Source organism: Camellia sinensis, chromosome 10 (genome assembly GCF_055761805.1).
Source record: "Camellia sinensis isolate YWXY chromosome 10, ASM5576180v1, whole genome shotgun sequence".
NCBI classification, from domain to species: Eukaryota; Viridiplantae; Streptophyta; class Magnoliopsida; order Ericales; family Theaceae; genus Camellia; species Camellia sinensis.
The window spans coordinates 37,992,625-38,010,686 of NC_138970.1; the positions used below are offsets into that span (position 1 = coordinate 37,992,625).

The 18,062-nt window shown below is 35.5% G+C and overlaps 1 long non-coding RNA gene across 2 annotated transcripts; it reads left to right on the top strand.

Moving 5' to 3' along the window:
- Positions 1-403: 403 nt before the first annotated feature.
- Positions 404-16,951, top strand: LOC114310691 (uncharacterized). 2 transcript variants are annotated; one of them, XR_014341937.1, is made up of 5 exons: positions 404-655; positions 5,633-5,833; positions 8,365-8,715; positions 8,842-15,932; positions 16,042-16,951. It is a non-coding gene; the product is annotated as an uncharacterized LOC114310691 (long non-coding RNA). The 2 variants fall into 2 exon arrangements; XR_003646256.2 differs by lacking the exon at positions 5,633-5,833.
- The last annotated feature ends 1,111 nt before the right edge of the window (positions 16,952-18,062 follow it).

The following is an 18,062-nucleotide window of genomic DNA, read 5'->3' on the forward strand; positions in this document are numbered from 1 at the left end:
ATTTTTTGTGTTTTTATTTTTTGGCCAAATTTATAAACTGTGATCATTGATTTATAAATCAAAAATTTTGCCAAACAAATTTTTATTTAAATTTTTTAAAGTTTTATAAATATAAATAAAAAACTGAAAACGTAAGTGTTACCAAACGGTATCAAAATATTTATGGTGCTTGATTTATTTGAATTATATGTTGATATTCCTATTCAATTTATAATTTCGAGCAAAATTATAATGACGAATAACATTTAAAATTTATTGATAATAGAAATACAATAAAATATGGATCCTATTTTCCTTGGTACTAGTAACTTCAAAGGTTATCTGGATAACATATTAATTTCTTTAATAATAAAAATACAACAACAGGTGGATCCCACTCCCCTCGTTTTGTGAGTTCGGATCCTCGGCCGTACTTCTGTATGGCTCTCTCTACCGCGCTTCAAAAGGACGACGTTTTGATTTTTTCTTTTTTTCCCTTCTTATTTTTAGCCCCTTTTTCATTTTTGAGCCCTAGCCTCTCTGAGGAAGAGAGACGAACAGAGCTAAACAATCTGGACGAGAGAGGCAACGAACGCGAGACGACGAGAGACGAAGACAAAGAGGCGGTGGTGAGACGAGTGGAGGCGACGAGAGACGAACGCGAGGCAGCGACGAGGTTTGTTTGTTTTTGGTTTTTGTGATTTCACAATGATTTGATTTCTACTTTTCTATCCATTTTATCATTGAATGGAATGATTTGTTGAGGTTTGCTGATCCCAGAGCTTGAAAAGCATAATTTTCACTATATACATACACTTGGCTGAAGTGAGTATATATATACATATACATTTTATCATTTAATAGAATGATTTGGCTGTAGTGAGTAGTAAGGAGAAGGAGGGGGATAAGCAGAAGGTGGGTATAAACCAGAATTGGGAGATGGGTTTGGAGGTGGAACCTGAGGGTATCCATAGCCATAGCCAGTATTGTAAGGATTGTAATTATCCATTAGATGTACACATTAACCTGTTACGGTTTTTCTACACAGATGCACAAGAAAAAGAAGAAAATCACAAGGGTTTTGTTTCTTTTACACTGAGATAGAGATTTTATTAGATCCAAGTGTAAAAAATTTATCAACAAATTCACAATCTGGTTGCTGAACAAGCTAGAGAGAGAGAGAGAGAGACAACAAAGGGCTTTGTCTATTAGTTCAATTGAAGATCACAAATAGCACAATTGGACTTGAATTGCTAGAACAAGCTAAAATCAAAGAGAGACGATTTGGCTGAAGTGAGCATATATATATATATATACATTTGGCTAAATGGAATGATTTTCATCCATTTTATCATCTAATGGACTGATTAGTCAAATGGCTGAAGTGAAAAAAATATATACATTTGTTCGTCATTGTTCCTCATTTACACTGTTCTATTTGACATCATTTGTTCCTCATTGTTCCTCATTTACACTGTTATATTTGTTCCTCATTGTTCCTCATTTACTATTTCAAATTCAATACACCAGCTTGGTTAATCCATTTGTTCTTCTTGCAACTGGTCACAAGTTGGTAGCATCTACCCAAACCCCCACCTAAATTGTTGACTTAATAACCTGACAAATAAAAAATATAAATGAAGTTAACAAGGATCAATTGAAGAATAATAGTTTGTTTATTGATAACAAATTAAGTCAAAAAGAAAATTTTAGTTTGCAACAAAAATTCTTCAAGATCATTATATATCAAGATTATCTCTGAAGACATTTATCAAACAATTGGTTTGCAACACAAAATGTAATACAAATCACAAGGAATGCTTCCAAAATGCAAAATAGAAATTTCAGTAAAAAAAAGGGTCTATAAAAGCACTTTCATACCCCCTCTAGAAGAACCGCCATTAGAGAGAGAGAGAGAGAGAGAGAGAGAAGAAAAAGCACAAGCAAAGCAAGAGAGGTTTGAACAAAGGCTAGGAAGCACGGATACGAACACGGGATACGGATACGGATACAATACGGTACGGCGATACGACAAAATTTGAAAAACTAGGATACGGGTACGGTGGGGATACGTTCGTAAAAAATATTATTTTAACAATTTTTAGTAATGCAGTATGCATAAAAATAAAACTTAAAGCAAAAGACAACTTGATAAAGAAGAAAGATTCCTACAAAACTAAGAGTTTTCAAGGTCAATAGCTTCAACTTGTTCCTTTTCATCAGTGAATATCACAAGACCTTAGCTACAGCCAAAGCCAAAGCCAAAAAACCATTTTTAAATAAAAATATCAGCAAATATACTTTTTTAAGTCATCAATGATAGCTTAGGAAGTACGGATACGAATATGGTGATATGGGGATGTGGATATGGCGATATGTCAAAATTTGAAAAAGTATGATACGGGTACAGCGGGGATACATTCATAAATTTTTTTTTTATAATTTTAATAATGTAATATGCATGAAAATAAAACTTAAAGTAAATTAATAAATAAAGAGAGGGATTCCTATTAACCTAAAAGTGCTCAAACATTCATAAAACATCCAAAACTAAAAGCAAAACAAATGCAAATGCAAATTAAACATCATCCTTACATGCCAACACCAAAAAAAGAATGAGAGCAGAGAGAATAAACGTGAGAGAGTGAGAAAGCGAGAGAGAAGTGAGAGAGACAACAAGGATACATCAATTTGACAAATTCTATTACGTTAACTCTCACTATATTCCTCTTATGAAAGAACTAAACAAAATATTATAAGTAATATGTAACTTCGAGTATCCGATACTTCAAAATTAAGTATCCGATACTTCAAAATTAATAAAAAATTAATTAAGAAGTATCCGATACTTCAAAATTAATAAAAAATTAATTAAGAAGTATCCGATACTTTTAAGAAGTATCTGATACGTATCCGCGAGTATTCAAGGAGTATCGGTATCCGATAAGTATCCGATACGGATACGTCACCCTTTTTGAAGTATCCGTGCTTCATAGAACAAAGGCAGAGAAAAGAACCCAATTCTCCATATCTTTCTCTCAATCTCAGATTTTCAAAATGAGTACTATGAAATTTTGCCACGAATGGTTAGTCCTTCAATCCTTCATTTTTCTACATTCGCACTCACAGATATGTATGTATATATATATGTTCATTCACTTGTACATAATAGCAAGAAATGACAATGATGATGAAATGGACCTCGTCACGGCTGCAATCTCGCTTTGCCGCCGTTGCGTCACCGCCAGACTCAGCGTCGCCGGCCATCCTCTGTCCTTCGTCGCCGCGTCCCTCTGCCATCCTTTGTCCTTCGCCGTTACATTCCTCCGCCATCTCTCTTAATTCGTTTCTCTTTCCGTCGTATTCCTTTGTCTCTCTCAATTCATCTCTCCGCCGCTCTCTCTCTCTCTTTCTCTCTCGCGTCTCTCAATTCGTTTCTGTGTTAGGGCTAAATGCAGATGAAAGAGATGAAACTGAAAAAAGGGGGAGAAACTCAAATTTGAAAGGAAAAAAACAAAAAAAAAATTCAAACAAACAAAGTAAAATGTTGTCGTTTTGGATAGGGTCACATGAAAGTGCAGCCGATGATCCGGACTCCTCGTTTTGTATGTATAAATGTGTGTCATGTGTTTGCTGTGTGAAAACTAATATATACTGAAATGGAAGCATGCATGTCTTTATCTTCAAGCAAAGTACATATAAGACAAAAGAACACATAGAAGATAGTATAAATGGGTACGTTACAAATTTCATCCAGTAACTTTCGTTTAAATTTTATTTTAATCTATGATCTTCTAATTATAAAAATTGCATCATCCTATTTTAACTTTTGTTTTTATGTATTTTTGTTATTCACCGTTTAAAAAAATAATAGAAAGTGTTCACTTGACGATCAATAAAAACTTATACCTCTATTTCTATTGACTATGAGGATCTTTTACTAAATCTTTTAAGGTAACTTTGGTTAAAGTGAAAGTGGTCAAAGTAATAAAAAAAAATTTGGTTCTGGTTGGCTCCCTTCTCAAATTTTGATTCCAATCTCATATTCCAACTCTTTGTTTGATTATACTTTTCAAAATATGATTGCAAATCACATTTCAAAATACATTTGAAAACATATTTGGTAAACCAGAGAGTTTTTAAATTTTTAGATCTACTGACCATCTGCCCAAACATCCTTCTGGATGTCTAGTCGGTTGACCGAAACAGTATTTTTTTTTTTTTTTGCAATTACATCCTGTTATTTGAAAAAAAAAAAATTATATTTGTTTTTGATATTTTATATATATATAAATTATTTTTTTAGATCAAAATGACAAATTATTTGGCCATTTATTTTTTAAACAAAAATTAATTTGTCACAGTAATTTTAAAAAAATAAAAAAATATTTTTAAACAAAATAATTAAAAAAAATCTTTCAACCAAATATACAATTAAAAGTAATTTTAAAGCACTAGCTGAATATTTTTTTAACAAAAAATAATATGTATTTTTAAATATTTTAAATAAAAAAATATTTATTTCAATAATTATTTTTTTAATTAAATTTTAAAAAATTTAGTTATGAGTTTTGAATAGAATTTTTAATAGAGTTTTGAGTTATGTGTTTGATTATGAGTTATATGTTTTTTAATTAAGTTCTGAAAACTCTTTTTAAAACTCATAATCAAACAATTTTTCTTATTTCAAAACTCATTCAAAAAATTCAAAATTTAAAATTTAATTCAAATTTTTTTTTAAAACTCATAATCAAACAAATTTTCTATTTTCAAATTATGATTCAATAACTCATAAATTTAAAATATAACACATTTTCAGATTATGATTCTAAAATAGTTTAATACGCTTCTTACTCTAATTCAAAACATTGCAGTTTTAGACATATAGACCAACAGCTATTCACTTTCTTCACTACCCTTTTTCTTTTTGTTTTTTTTTTTTTTCTTTTTTACGGAGAGAGATCTACTAACCAAAAACATGGATAAATTACACTGATACCTAGAGGTTTTATGCTTAATACAGAGTCTCACATTTAAAAAATATTTTCTTCCCGCAATTTATAATCTAATTATAAATTGCCCCTTGGATTGATGATGTCAAGTCCTAAAATATTCTATCTTGTCATTTTTCTTATCATTTATTCTTCTTATCATAATGACTATATTATATTCATTATTAAATTCTATCTGAATATATTCTTAATGAGTGATGATATACAAACATAAATTTTATATATAATTTTTAAACACAATGATATAGTTTAATTGTGACTTTTCATTTTAAAACAAAACACCTATAAATATGAATAATGGTGACCTTTTTTGTATAAATTTACATATATGAATAGAATTTTTTATTTTTATTTCCACAATCATTTTTTTTTCTCGTCTATTCACCCACATTTATTACAAAATTACCAAATATCGCCATTCACTTAAAATCTAACCAGCCACCCTATGGTGGTGTTTGGGAAGGAAAGTTGAGGCTAAATTAGCCACATGTGGACAAAAGAGGCTTATTTAGCCACATGACGACAAAAACGCTTGAACAAGTTGGAGAGGAACCCTTCTTCGGGTAAATTTACCAAAATACCCTGAAATATCCCTTTGATTCATTTCGCCCAACGCCTCACCACACACACAACCTTCCTAGGGCACATAAGAAGCGAATGAGGCGATTAATGGCAACCAGCGGCGACGACGTGTGAGGCAGCTTCGCAGAGGCGATCTGCACTGGAGTACCCATCTGCGGCGGCGAAGACAACTCGCGAACAGGTCGGCAAATCGGATGGTTGGGGCGTACGTTGGCGGCGGCGAACAAGAACGAACCCTCTCAAGCACCACCGATCTTCAGGTAACTCTTTCAAACCCTTCTGATATCGTTTCCCTTTTCGTATGTGTGTGGCCTCTGCTTTCGATCTGCTTAGGGTTCATGTGTGGAATCCCTTTATCTGTATGCAACGTTAGGATTTTTTCCAAATTTGCAAGGAAATGTGGGCTCTCTTTTTTTAAGTTGGCACATTTTGGGTTCATTACAAATTGGGTTCATTACCGACCTGTTGAAGTTCATCGTCATGCTTGGGTTCACACATTTTGGGCAAAGATATATATATATATATACATATATCTGTTCTTATATATAAATCTGTAAATCTGTGAGTAATAAGGGTCGGAGTATGTAAAGCTCTGTTGAGATCCGTAAAACACTCTGTTCTTCTTTTGATTTTTTTCTTATAATTATCATTAAAAATGAAAATTTTCAGATCACAAGTTCGAATTGATGTATACAGATGCTAAATGAAATCTGATTTATCAAATTGATGTATACATTGTTCCACTGCTAGTCTCTAGCCATTTTCGAAATAAATTCTGAATGAAATCTGTAAATGCACTTATATTATTGTGAATACATATCTGATTCTGGTAAAGCTCTGTTGAGATCCGTAAAGCACTCTGGTCTTCTTTTGATTTTTTTCTTATAATTATCATTAAAAATGAAAACTTTCAGATCACAAGTTCGAATTGATGTGTACAAATGCTTAATGAAATTTGATTTATCAAATTGATGTATACATTGTTCCACTACTAGTCTTTAGCCATTTTTGAAATAAATTTTGAATGAAATCTGTGAATGCATATATGATTTTGTTAAATACCTATTGATTTGTCATGAAATCTAAGTCTATGAATTAATAAGAAAAACTAAAATGGGTTCTGTGATTTTTTAGTCAATGAGGAAAAAAATGTCCAATTTTTATTATATTTTTTGTTTTACTCAATGCTGAAGCCTGAATTTTTGTTATTTTTTGTTATACTCAATACTCAATACTCAATACTCAATGTTGTAGAGGATGTCCAATTTTTTGTTATTTTTATACTCAAATGCTGAAGAGGATGTCAATGCTGATTCAGTTAGGAATTTTTTTTAAAAAAAAAGTATGTCCAATTTTCATGTGGATGTCAATTCTGTTATATTTTCATGTCCAATTTTAAAAAAAAAGTATAATCTTGTAAATTGTTGATATAAATAGAGTATTCTCAAATTTTGTCAAAACAACTGATAATAATAATAATAATAATAATAACTAGGATAATAATAATAATCAACTTAATGGTTACAAAAGGAATCTGTGGAAGTGCATATGGGTTAATAAATACTCCTACCACTATACGTAAATTCAAGATGCACAACATTTTTACAAAAATTCAATTTCGTTAATGGAATCAAATATAAAGTTGCGTTGGTCTTTGTACGTTTTCATGCTGATTCATGTAAATTTAATTGAAATGCCTATTGATTACGGATTCATAATTTACAATGTTTTGACTTAATTTGATCATGAATTCTTCATTTCAGTCATGTAAACACACGGTTACGTAGCCCTTTAAAATATATTAGGTTTGCAAAGGAAATTAGATCTTTGCTTTTCTATTATCACCTTCACAGTGAAACCATGATAATGTAGCCTGCTTTTTTTTAAAATAAACTGAAGGAAGTTGAAAATTTGTATACCTATCCAATATAGAAATGTGCTTAACGTATTCGGTTTACGTAGCCCTGATATATGGATAACATAAACTAATTACTTGTATGATTCATGGTCACTTCCGAATGTTTGTAAAGCGTAGCATGGTTTCGTTTATCTCTATTGCAACTTCCAGTACATGGCCACGACGAATGTGCGCCTGTGGACATGGCCCCTGTATTGTTAAGATTTTTAGGTCCACCAAAAATCCAGGGTGTCCTTACTTTGCATGTCCCCGTCCTGTGGTGAGTGACCCATTCTTTATCGGTCATAACTGTATGAACATTAACAACCCATGAAACTAATAGTTCCATCATTTGCACTCATCAACCCTATGTCAGTCGGATTGGTTGGTGCAAAGAACCAAGGCGAAAGAACCAAGACTATGCGTCACCCAGAGATGAAATTGTCATGCAATTGCGGGCTGTGTCCTTAAGACCATTGTGTATGTGCTATGCATTGTCGTTGTTATTTTGTTGTTCCATATGTAAGTAACGTTAGGATGTTGTCAGTATGTACTAATACGTTACGAGATTGTTAGTGTGTTTTAGTATGACTTTAAGCTGCCTTTGCCTTCCTCCACTATGAAACATTAGGAAATATTAATGATTATCATAACTATGTCCACTATTGAGTTCCATGGAACCTGTGTATTGTGTATGTTATTAATGTGCAATGGTTATATGCTTTCTAATTTACCATCTTATCTCTCTGTTTTTTGTTATTAGTGCGCAATGACTTATGCATTTGTATATAACAACCAAATTTGTGATGGTAATTTTTTGTAACCCTATATTAGTAATGGCTTCCATACGTACTTCTCCGCATACCTAATCCAAAAGCAAAGGCATTGTCACAGATAAATCAAGCAGTCTTGAAGAGACACAGAATCAGTTCAGCCACAAGGCCTCATGGGATAGTGACTCAATTCAAGTTTTCCTACAGCTGATTGCAAATGAGATTACAAAAGGAAATCGACCATTCTTAGTCCTCAGCCAAGCAGGGTACAAGTCCTTGGCAAAGAAATTTGAGAAAAAAACAGGAAGAAAGTATGGCCTCAAACAGTTGAAGAATAAATACATGAGTTTGAAAAAAGTGGCAAGCGTGGACAAAGTTGATGGATTCAAGCAAAGGAGTGTCAGGGATAGAGTTTGACAGTGACACCAGTATGTTTCAGGCACCTGAGGAGTGGTGGGATAAGATGGAATCAGTAAGTACATGTTTATTGCGTTTCATATTCATCTGTTACCAGTACATTTAAACTTTTCAACTTAATTGCATTACTTGTTATATGAAATGTAACGCCTTCCTCTTTTTTAAATCTGCAACTGTGCAGATAAACAAGGTGTGTGCCAAGTTCAGGAAAAAAACTCTGGAACATCGTGACTTGATAGAGACGGTCTTCATGGGGGCATCTGCTACTGGTAAGCACCATTGGACACCGGGAGAGAAATTTGCTGAAGAGGCCGATGACTAATCTGATTCTGTGCGTAGTCTGAGAGCGTAGCCATTTGCTGATCCGATACCTGCAAGAGTACAGGACGTAGATTCAGATTCTTCACTGGAACCAGTTGTGGTTGAAAAGGGAAAAAGGAGAAAGACGCCATCAACAAGTGTTTCAAAGTCCAAGAAGGCAACAAGTGGAGCGTCTGTTATTGCAGAAATCATGAACAATCTAACAGATGTGGTGCGTACCAAAAATCAGCAGGTCACGGTGAGGCACCTCACAGGTAACGAATTGATGTACACTATCTCAGAGCGCATGCATCGCCTGCTGACTATTCCATCCCTTGTTGGTACGTCGCTATTTCATTTCGCCTTGACCCTTATGGATAACGCAGATTACCAGGAGGTGATGATGTGTTAGCCTAATGATGACCACATTATAAGGTGGCTTACACAGAAGTAGCTCCAGTGTATTGCGTCGGCGTCATTTGTGAACCTTTTTGGGGCTCGCCGGATGTGTGTAGACGTGCCCCGAGAACTCCCGAGAGAATCTCGTTTTGTTCTTTAGCTACTACAGTTCGGACTCAAATGTCACGATTCTGAATCTAATCCCACAAAGTACAATGCAAGACCGATAAATCACTAAAGAGTCCAAATCCGGCAAATCGTTTTGGAAAACTGATTTTTGTAAAGAAGTGTCAAACATGAACTGCTTTGCCAGATACAGAGTCGCCACCTAAATATTTTATTTTGGGAGAATTTAGGAAACCCTGACTCGTGCGTAAGGCCACGTGTCCGTCATCACCAAAGTTGCCTCGGCTCGGGAACTTAGGTACGATTGGGGAAGGTTATTTAATGAGCACTACCGCTCGCCCGATCAAAGATCGGCCTGTACTAAACATGATATCTTGTTTTTGAAAACACATGTGCTCTTATTCCGGTTAATTAGCAAGAATTATTATGTGATGCGCACAACACACAAGTATAGACTAGATCGCCTAATTTGAAACAAAGCATCGCATATCGGTTTGTTTGGAAAATGGTTTGAAGTTTGCTACTCGCAAATAGGTTAAAATGCAGATTTCAATGAATTGTTCCAATTCAAGTATTCCAACCTTCACCCACAAGCATTCAGGCAGTTATAGCAAATAAGCAATTAGCCTCATGGCAAGCATGCTTTCATGACAATCAATAACACACATGCAGTATGCTAAAGCGTAAACACTCGTAGTATACTCCGAGCCAAAACAAAAAACTAGTTAGAAATCATGCATGATCCTATTTCATGTTAAGATGGCTAATGCAACACATACGAAAATACAACTAAAATAGGCTCGACTATTCTAGAATGTCATATGAAATGCAACTTAGTAATATGCTGTTAAACACGTATTCAAGTGATGTATTGAAAATACAATGCAGTTAGTATGATGCGGCGAGGCTGGTGCATGCAAAACAGATGAATGGATGCATGCATGCGAAACATAAGGTATGCTAAACAAAATATGCCCTAAAACTAACCATCGTAAGCAGTTAAGTAAAAGGGAGAAAGAAATGGAGGTTGAAAGACATGCATCACACACACGCACACTTATTACAACAATGCGCCCTCTCGAAGGAAGGACCAAATAAGAAGCTAACTAGCTAATCTAAGCTAATTAAACTAATTATTACACAACAAATTAATTAACTAATCCTAGTTAACTAATTATTACAAAATGAATTGAATAGCTAACGCATTAACTAATTAAGGTACAAATCAAAGCGAAAGCTAGCTATCTAAGCATAGCAGCTAAGGAAAGCAGTAAATCAGGAGCCTCAGAGGTGGAGGAATGTATGCATGTCCGGTCGCCTCGTTTGGAAATCTAGTGCGATGCCCCGATTTGCCTCTGTTTTCATTTGTTCTCAGAAACTTGCACCAAGCTCCAGAAAGCTAAAATTTCACCTTGGGAGTTCTGTGGGAGGGTGGCCGACCGCTTTTGGTCTCTCCAAATACCTGCCGACCACTTTTGGTTGTTGAAAAACCAGAAAAGTGGTCGGCCAGGCAGTTTTTCTGGCTGGCCGGCCAGTTGTTGCTGTTGAATTTCAATTTGCTGCAACAAAGAGCAAGAAAGGGCATGACAATGTATTTGCAAGATATGTGTGCACAACCACCCTTCCTATCATGTCATGGACTCAAGGAAATGTAGTTCTCGACCCTCGGGCTACCAATTGCGCATTTCAATGCATGATGGCAGAAAAGGGAAGTTGCACAATTCAATATGGAAATGAATGCACAAGTAAACAATAAGACCTAGAACTCTATCATGTATGATCAAGAGCGTCGGCGACCGGGAATCGAGGCATGTTTCATCACTATGAGTATGAAACGTCCCTCTTTTCCTGTGTTTGGACTAACACCTATTCCAAACACAATGCAACACAAACATGGCATGCACAATGCTATGGAACTTGGAGTATGCAAAATGCAATGCAATATGGACAACTTAACAAGGCTAATGGCATGCACAATGCACAATGCTAAGAACAACTAGCATACACAATGCAAATGACAATTAGCATGCACAATGCAATGATGTGACCTAAGCATATACAATGCAAAGAACTACATGACATGCTCAATGCGATGTTACCTAAGCATACACAATGCAAAGTATAAGGCATACATAATGCGATGAACATGGCATACACAATGCGATGTAATATAAGCACTCAATGCTCAAAGGCATGCAAACAATGCTAACACATGCATATACAATGCAATGCTACAAAGGGCAACTTAGCAATGTTAGGAACATGCAAACTCAATGTAAATGAACAACTTGACATGCACAATGCGAAGTAAGATAAGCATGCAAGCAACATGCACGTGAACATGCTAAATGGACTTAAACCAAAAGGGTTAGACCTCAGTCATGCCCAAATCAGTGGCCATTGATAATGAAATTAAGGCACAAAAGGCAAGGCATGCATGTACAATTCATTGTCCAACTGACTAGGCCTAAGAGCACAACTCTCAAGAGGGCTCAAAGAGTAACACAAGTGGAAGTGTAGCAACACTAAGTCCACTAAAATGAGGTAAGAAATGATGCCAAATCATTTAATTAACACAAGCATGGCATGCAAAGGTCCTTAAAGCATGAAGCTAATAAAGAGGACTACAAAGGAGGCATACGATACATGGCACGAATGCATGAACCAACCATGGACAGAGATGAAATAGGTCGAAACATGGACCAAAACATGCTAAGATGGAGGCTCAAAGACCTAGGCATGCAAGCATACGAGCTAAGGCATAAACTGGGCAACAATGCATAACACTCAAAGGCACTTAAAGCATGATTGAGGTAGGAACATGGCAATGCTAAATGCTCTGAAATGTCATGCTAAGTGATGCCAAATCATGTATACGACACAAATGAAGCATGCAATGGTGTTCAAAGCTTGAGGCAAACAAGAGCATTTGTATTACAAGTATACAAAACATGAAGCATGTGACCAAGGCAACTCAAAACAGTCCTAGTACATGTTAAAATGAGTCTAAAACATGCATGAAAGTAGGCCAAAATATGCTAGCATAAGAGGCATGAAGCATGGTGAATGCAAGGCATATAGGGTGGTTTACACTACACCTATTAAGACCAAGCATGGGATGACTTAACCAATAAAAATCAGAGTTATATCATGGCAAAATAACCCCAAATAAACACTGAAATGATGGCTCGCAAGCTATGGCATGAAAGCATATGCAATGGTTCATGTTAAGGCATAAATGGGCCAACCCTCCAACGCATTGAAATAGTGAAAGATGCAAGTGCATGGCCATGAAACATAGACTGAAATCACATAATAAATTATGCAAATCATTCAAATAGTCCAAGTAATGCATGCCAGTGGATTTGACTCACAAAGCTAACAAGCTAGAATGCATTATAGCTATACAAAGCAAGTCATGCATGGCCAAAACAATACAAATCAAAGGTAAAGCATGTTAAAATATGGACAAAAGCTTCTTGAAGTTAAGCCTAAAATATGCTAGAATGACATGTTAAAGCATGAGACACACTAGGCTAATTTATGGAATTACATTACAAGTGTGTGGAGCATGCAAGGGGCCATCAAACCAACTTTAGACAGAGTCATGACATGCTAAATAATGACAAAAAACATGCTGAAATGGAGCCCATACATGGTTAGCAAACATGCTACTTCATGAGGCATATGAGGCTAGTTTGCAACAATTACACTACGAGTGTATAAAGCATGCATAAGGTGACCAAACCGGCCATGGACAGAGTTAAGGCAGGTCCTAAAAGTCATAAAAACATGTTTGAAAAGAGCTAACACAAGCCACAAAAGCATGCTACTTTGTAAGGCTAACAAGGTAAGCAAAGAGGATTTACACTACAAGTGCAATAAGCATGCAAGAGGTGACCAAGACAGTCAAAAATAGAGTTATGGCAGGTTTGATAGGTCACAAAAATGAGCCTAAACAAAGCCATAAAGAAGTAAAAACACATACTCATTTGGTTGGCCATCAACACTAGCAAGCAAGACAAGAGGAGGGGGGACAACCCCCCTCCTATTTTGAGCCTCAAAACATGGTTTTTACCACTAAAAATCCTTTGGATTTCAGTGGTTCTAAGGCCAAAAAGAAGTTGTTTGAAAAGTTTGAAAGTTAGCTCACAAGGCCTTACAAGCCAATGAGCAAAAGGGAGGACAACCCCCTAGCCAACCAAGGCACAAACCAAGACTTTTAGGACTGAAAAACAGAGAAAAAACAGAGGTTTTTGTAGTTCAATATCACCCCAAAAAACAGCCCCAAAGTAGTGTGCAAAGATGGTGAAGTAAGTGTGCAAAAACTAATACAAAAGATGAGAGGTGCTTACCCTTGTAGCACAGTAGCAAAAGGGCCTCTTTCTTGGCTCAAATGACCTTCTATCAGCCCAAAAATCAATTCCAAGAGACCTCAGCCCATGGATATGCAACTTTGACGAAGGATGCCTAGGCAAACTAGTTATATTTTTCTACTTCTATGCCCTTCTATGCACAAAAGGGGAAGAAAAAGTGAACTATAGAGAGAGAGGCAGAGATTTGGGTCTAAAAATTCTAGAGAGAGAAGCTCCCAAACTTGCTCAAGAAGTTCTCCCCTTGAAAATGAGATATTTGGCTTCATATATAGCAATTCAAAGCTTTTGGTCGAAATATCTGAACTGGGGGCTTGTGCATGACAGCTGGAGGTAAAAGATCTGCAAAAAAATATGAGTTTGGGACCTGCAAACCACTTTTTTGGTCGGCAGGAAAATTCTGCTTTCCAGGTCCAACTTCAAATGGCCATGACTCCTTCATATGGACTCATTTTCAGGTCATTCTTGTGTCCAAATTGAAACCCCGGAAGTAAGCTTTCCAATGGTGGAATCTTTGTATCAAAAATCCAACTGTGCAAAAAGTTATGCATGTTTTGGTGAAGCCGCTCAGTTTCAATCCTTCCCCGATTCATGTCGAACTTCTCCTCAACTAGTTTTCTTCCCTCTCCTCTTCTTTTCTTCCACTCCAAACCCCTAAGCAAGGTGTTTTGAAAGATTTTTCAAAGATTTTATCTCTCTTTCATTCATTTCCACTTTGTCCTTGCTCGGTTTACCGAAAAACGCAACATTTAACGAAATGCGAGCGTCGGAACATCGTAGGAACTTTATTTTTAAAACATTTTGAAAGAGAGCGTTTCAAGGTCTAAAACCTTTTGTTCAAGATTGTTTTGGTCCAAAGGGGGTATGAAGTTGGGATTTGACTCTCTCCTTACTGAAGAAATTGAACCTTTGTCTTGCACACCTTTCAACACCAAGTAAACCATCAATAGTGTCCAAGTCTTAAGGGCAGTCAAAAATGGGGTGTCTACAATGTGATATAGCCGTGTTATTCATGTTGAAGCTGCCTGCCAAACTTGGACTTTTGAAATCTTTTACTTATGTTATTGTTGGAACTGTACTAAAACAGGATGGTTGTGTCTGCATGTTTGAAACTTGTACGATGTATTTTTTTTTCTTACTAGCTATGATTTTGTAATGGTTTGCATGTTTGTCTTAGACGCGATGTGTGAATGGTTGTCAGTTTTTGTTGGAATGGAATTAAATGTTGTGTTTGAATTAAATGTTGTGTTTGGGAAACTGTTACGGTAGTTTCACGTCATCTTTTCAGGCTGTGTTAGCAATGGCTTATGCTGTGTTTATAGTCCCCTTGCTCAGGATAACGACCAGGTTTACTATTTGTTTAATTCATTTCATTATGCGGTAGTCATGACATTGGTGACGGCATTTTTTAACATTAACAATGATGTTGCCTTATGCTGTACTTGGAAACTATTATATCATTTTAGTTCATGCATCACGTGCAAATTGATTGAAACAATGCCACTCTTTTAGGTTTCGCGACAACAACGACGTGATGAATCCCTGGGATGGAAGCAACAATGACGAGTTAAGGGAAATGCTTAATGGAATGGCCGTACAGCTGCAACACGAACACAACTGGACATTTCTACAAGCATGCCAATATGTCACAGAGTAGTACCAAAAACACATGGCTAAAACACCATGTCGCACTTCTATACTGACCGGGAATGCATGGATATCCGAACTATATGCAGGCCATATGGGTCGATTTGAGGAAAATGTTTGCATGCCGAAGGAAGTTTTTGCCGCTTTGTGTGTGACATTAGTAAATGATTTTGGGTTACAAGTGCCGCAACGTCCACATGGCTTAGCTGTTGAAGAAAGCGTTGAGATGTTTATCCATGTCTTGAAAGGGAAGCAAAATCGGGAAATCCAAGAACAGTTCCAACATTCGGGGGAGACTGTGTCTCGGCACGTGCATAGCGCATTTGCTTCTATGAAAGAGTTTACAGTTGTTCATTGCCGGCCCACATATAGTCAGCATCGTATACATCCATACGTGCGGTCTAAACGAAAATACCTACCGTTCAAGGTACTACTGAAAACCAGTTATTTTGTGTTTATTATTAAACGGATGTGAAGTATGAAAATAACCATTACATGTACCCGTAGGAGTAACAATACAATTGGGTTGTTGGCAGGACTGTATTGGAGCAATAGACGAAACACATGTAAATGCATGGGTTATGGGGCTAGATGCGGCAACATATTTCGGTAGGAAATACTATCACACGCAAAATATCATGGCCGCGTGCGATTTTGACATGTGTTTCATCTTCATTTCGTGCGGATGGGAAGGAAGTATGCATGATAGTCGCATCTTCAACAAGAAATTAACAAATGACAATGTCTCATTTCCACATCCTGATGAAGGTAACACGGTGCCATGAATTCTGCATCGATGGGGCTATAATTTTTTGTGACACAGCTGCCTCTGAAAATTAAGCACAATGTTTGTTTTTGGTGTCATACATTGTTGTCCTGTCTGCAGAAAAATATTATCTTGTTGATTCTGGCTATCCAAACCGGATAGGTAGCACCATTCAGAGGCAGCCGTTACCACCAACAAGAATTCCGACGTATTCTACGGAACACGACAGCAAACACGCTAAGGGAATTATTTAACAAAGTTCACTCGTTGTTACGCAGTGTGATGGAACGCACTTTCGGTGCCTGAAAAAATCGATGGGGGTTTATTCGAAACATGCCTCGATATGACTTTGCAAATGTGCAAATTCAGTTAGTAGGTGCGTCAATAGCATTACATAATTATATACGACGAAATACAGGTAATCCAACAACTGTTCACCCAATCTGTGACGAGGAAGAGGCAATGACAATAGTAAATGCCATACCAGAAGTTGAACATGCTGAGCATGGTTTAATGGTTGGGGATGAGGACCCGCATATGGCATTGGTGCGCCTTCGCATACGCGACAAATTATGTTACATGCGTAACAACGAAATGTTAGGAAATATATAATATTAGACCTAATTTTCGTAGGGTTGTAACATTGGTAACACACGTGGAACAAACTGTATTCAAATTTATTATCATGTACAAATAGAATGTGTTTACACGGGAATATACCCCCTTTCTGTTGGTGACGAATGCCTAACTTTGAAAAACCAAAAATCATAGGAAAAAGCCTTTTCAAAAAAGAAAACAAGGTGAAACAAATAAGAAAAAAAAAAAAAATTAATACAGAAATTATCATGTGCGATGTCAATTAAAAACATAAAACAATAGTTCAAAACAAAAATAAAAAAACGAAAACAGACCTCATTTTTTGTCATGTGCCACGGCAATATATGATTTTTCACATCATTTTAAATAAATGACATAAAAAAACATTTTCCCAAGAAAACCAAACAAATTAAAAACAAGGTAAAAAATTAAAAATTAAAAAATTAAAAAACATGCATTACCAGTTGCCATGTAAATTTAAAAATAAGGCAAACACGTGAAAAACCATTGCTGAAAACTAAAAAAAAATTAATGTATAGAAATAAAAAAAATAACAAAAACGTAAATTCCAAAAAAAAAAAAAAAAAGAACGACACAAATACGCCTCATCCAAAAAAAAAAAAAAATAGAAATTACCATTTGTCACGTAATTTACAAATAAATAAAAAGCATGAAAACCCATTTTTGAAATATCAAAACAAATTAATGTGTACTAATTAAAAAATGACAAAAACGTAAATTAAAAAAAAATAACAAGAAAAATATGCCTCATTCAAAAATAATTTAAAAAAAAAACATAAAAACGTAAATTACCATTCGCGACGTAATTTAGAAATAAATAAAACACATGAAAACTCATTTTTGAAAAATAAAAATAAGTCATTGTATACCAATAAAAATAAAAAAGAAAAAAAACATAAATTTAAGAAAAAATGACCCCAAAAAAAATTAAAAAAAAAACAATCAAAGTACGCCAAATCCAAACCCAAGAGAAAAAAAAAATTAAATAAATAAATAAATTTGATCTGATTTATTTCTGACGTGGAGGAGCAGAAGAAATGAGTTGACATGGGGCTAAAAACATGTGAAGGGCAGTTTGGTAATTGACCATGAAGACACCTCACCAAAAAGTCAAAAAAGTCAAAAAGTCCTTCCCAAATTAGACTTTTTAGTCCTAAGTTAAAATAGCTAAAA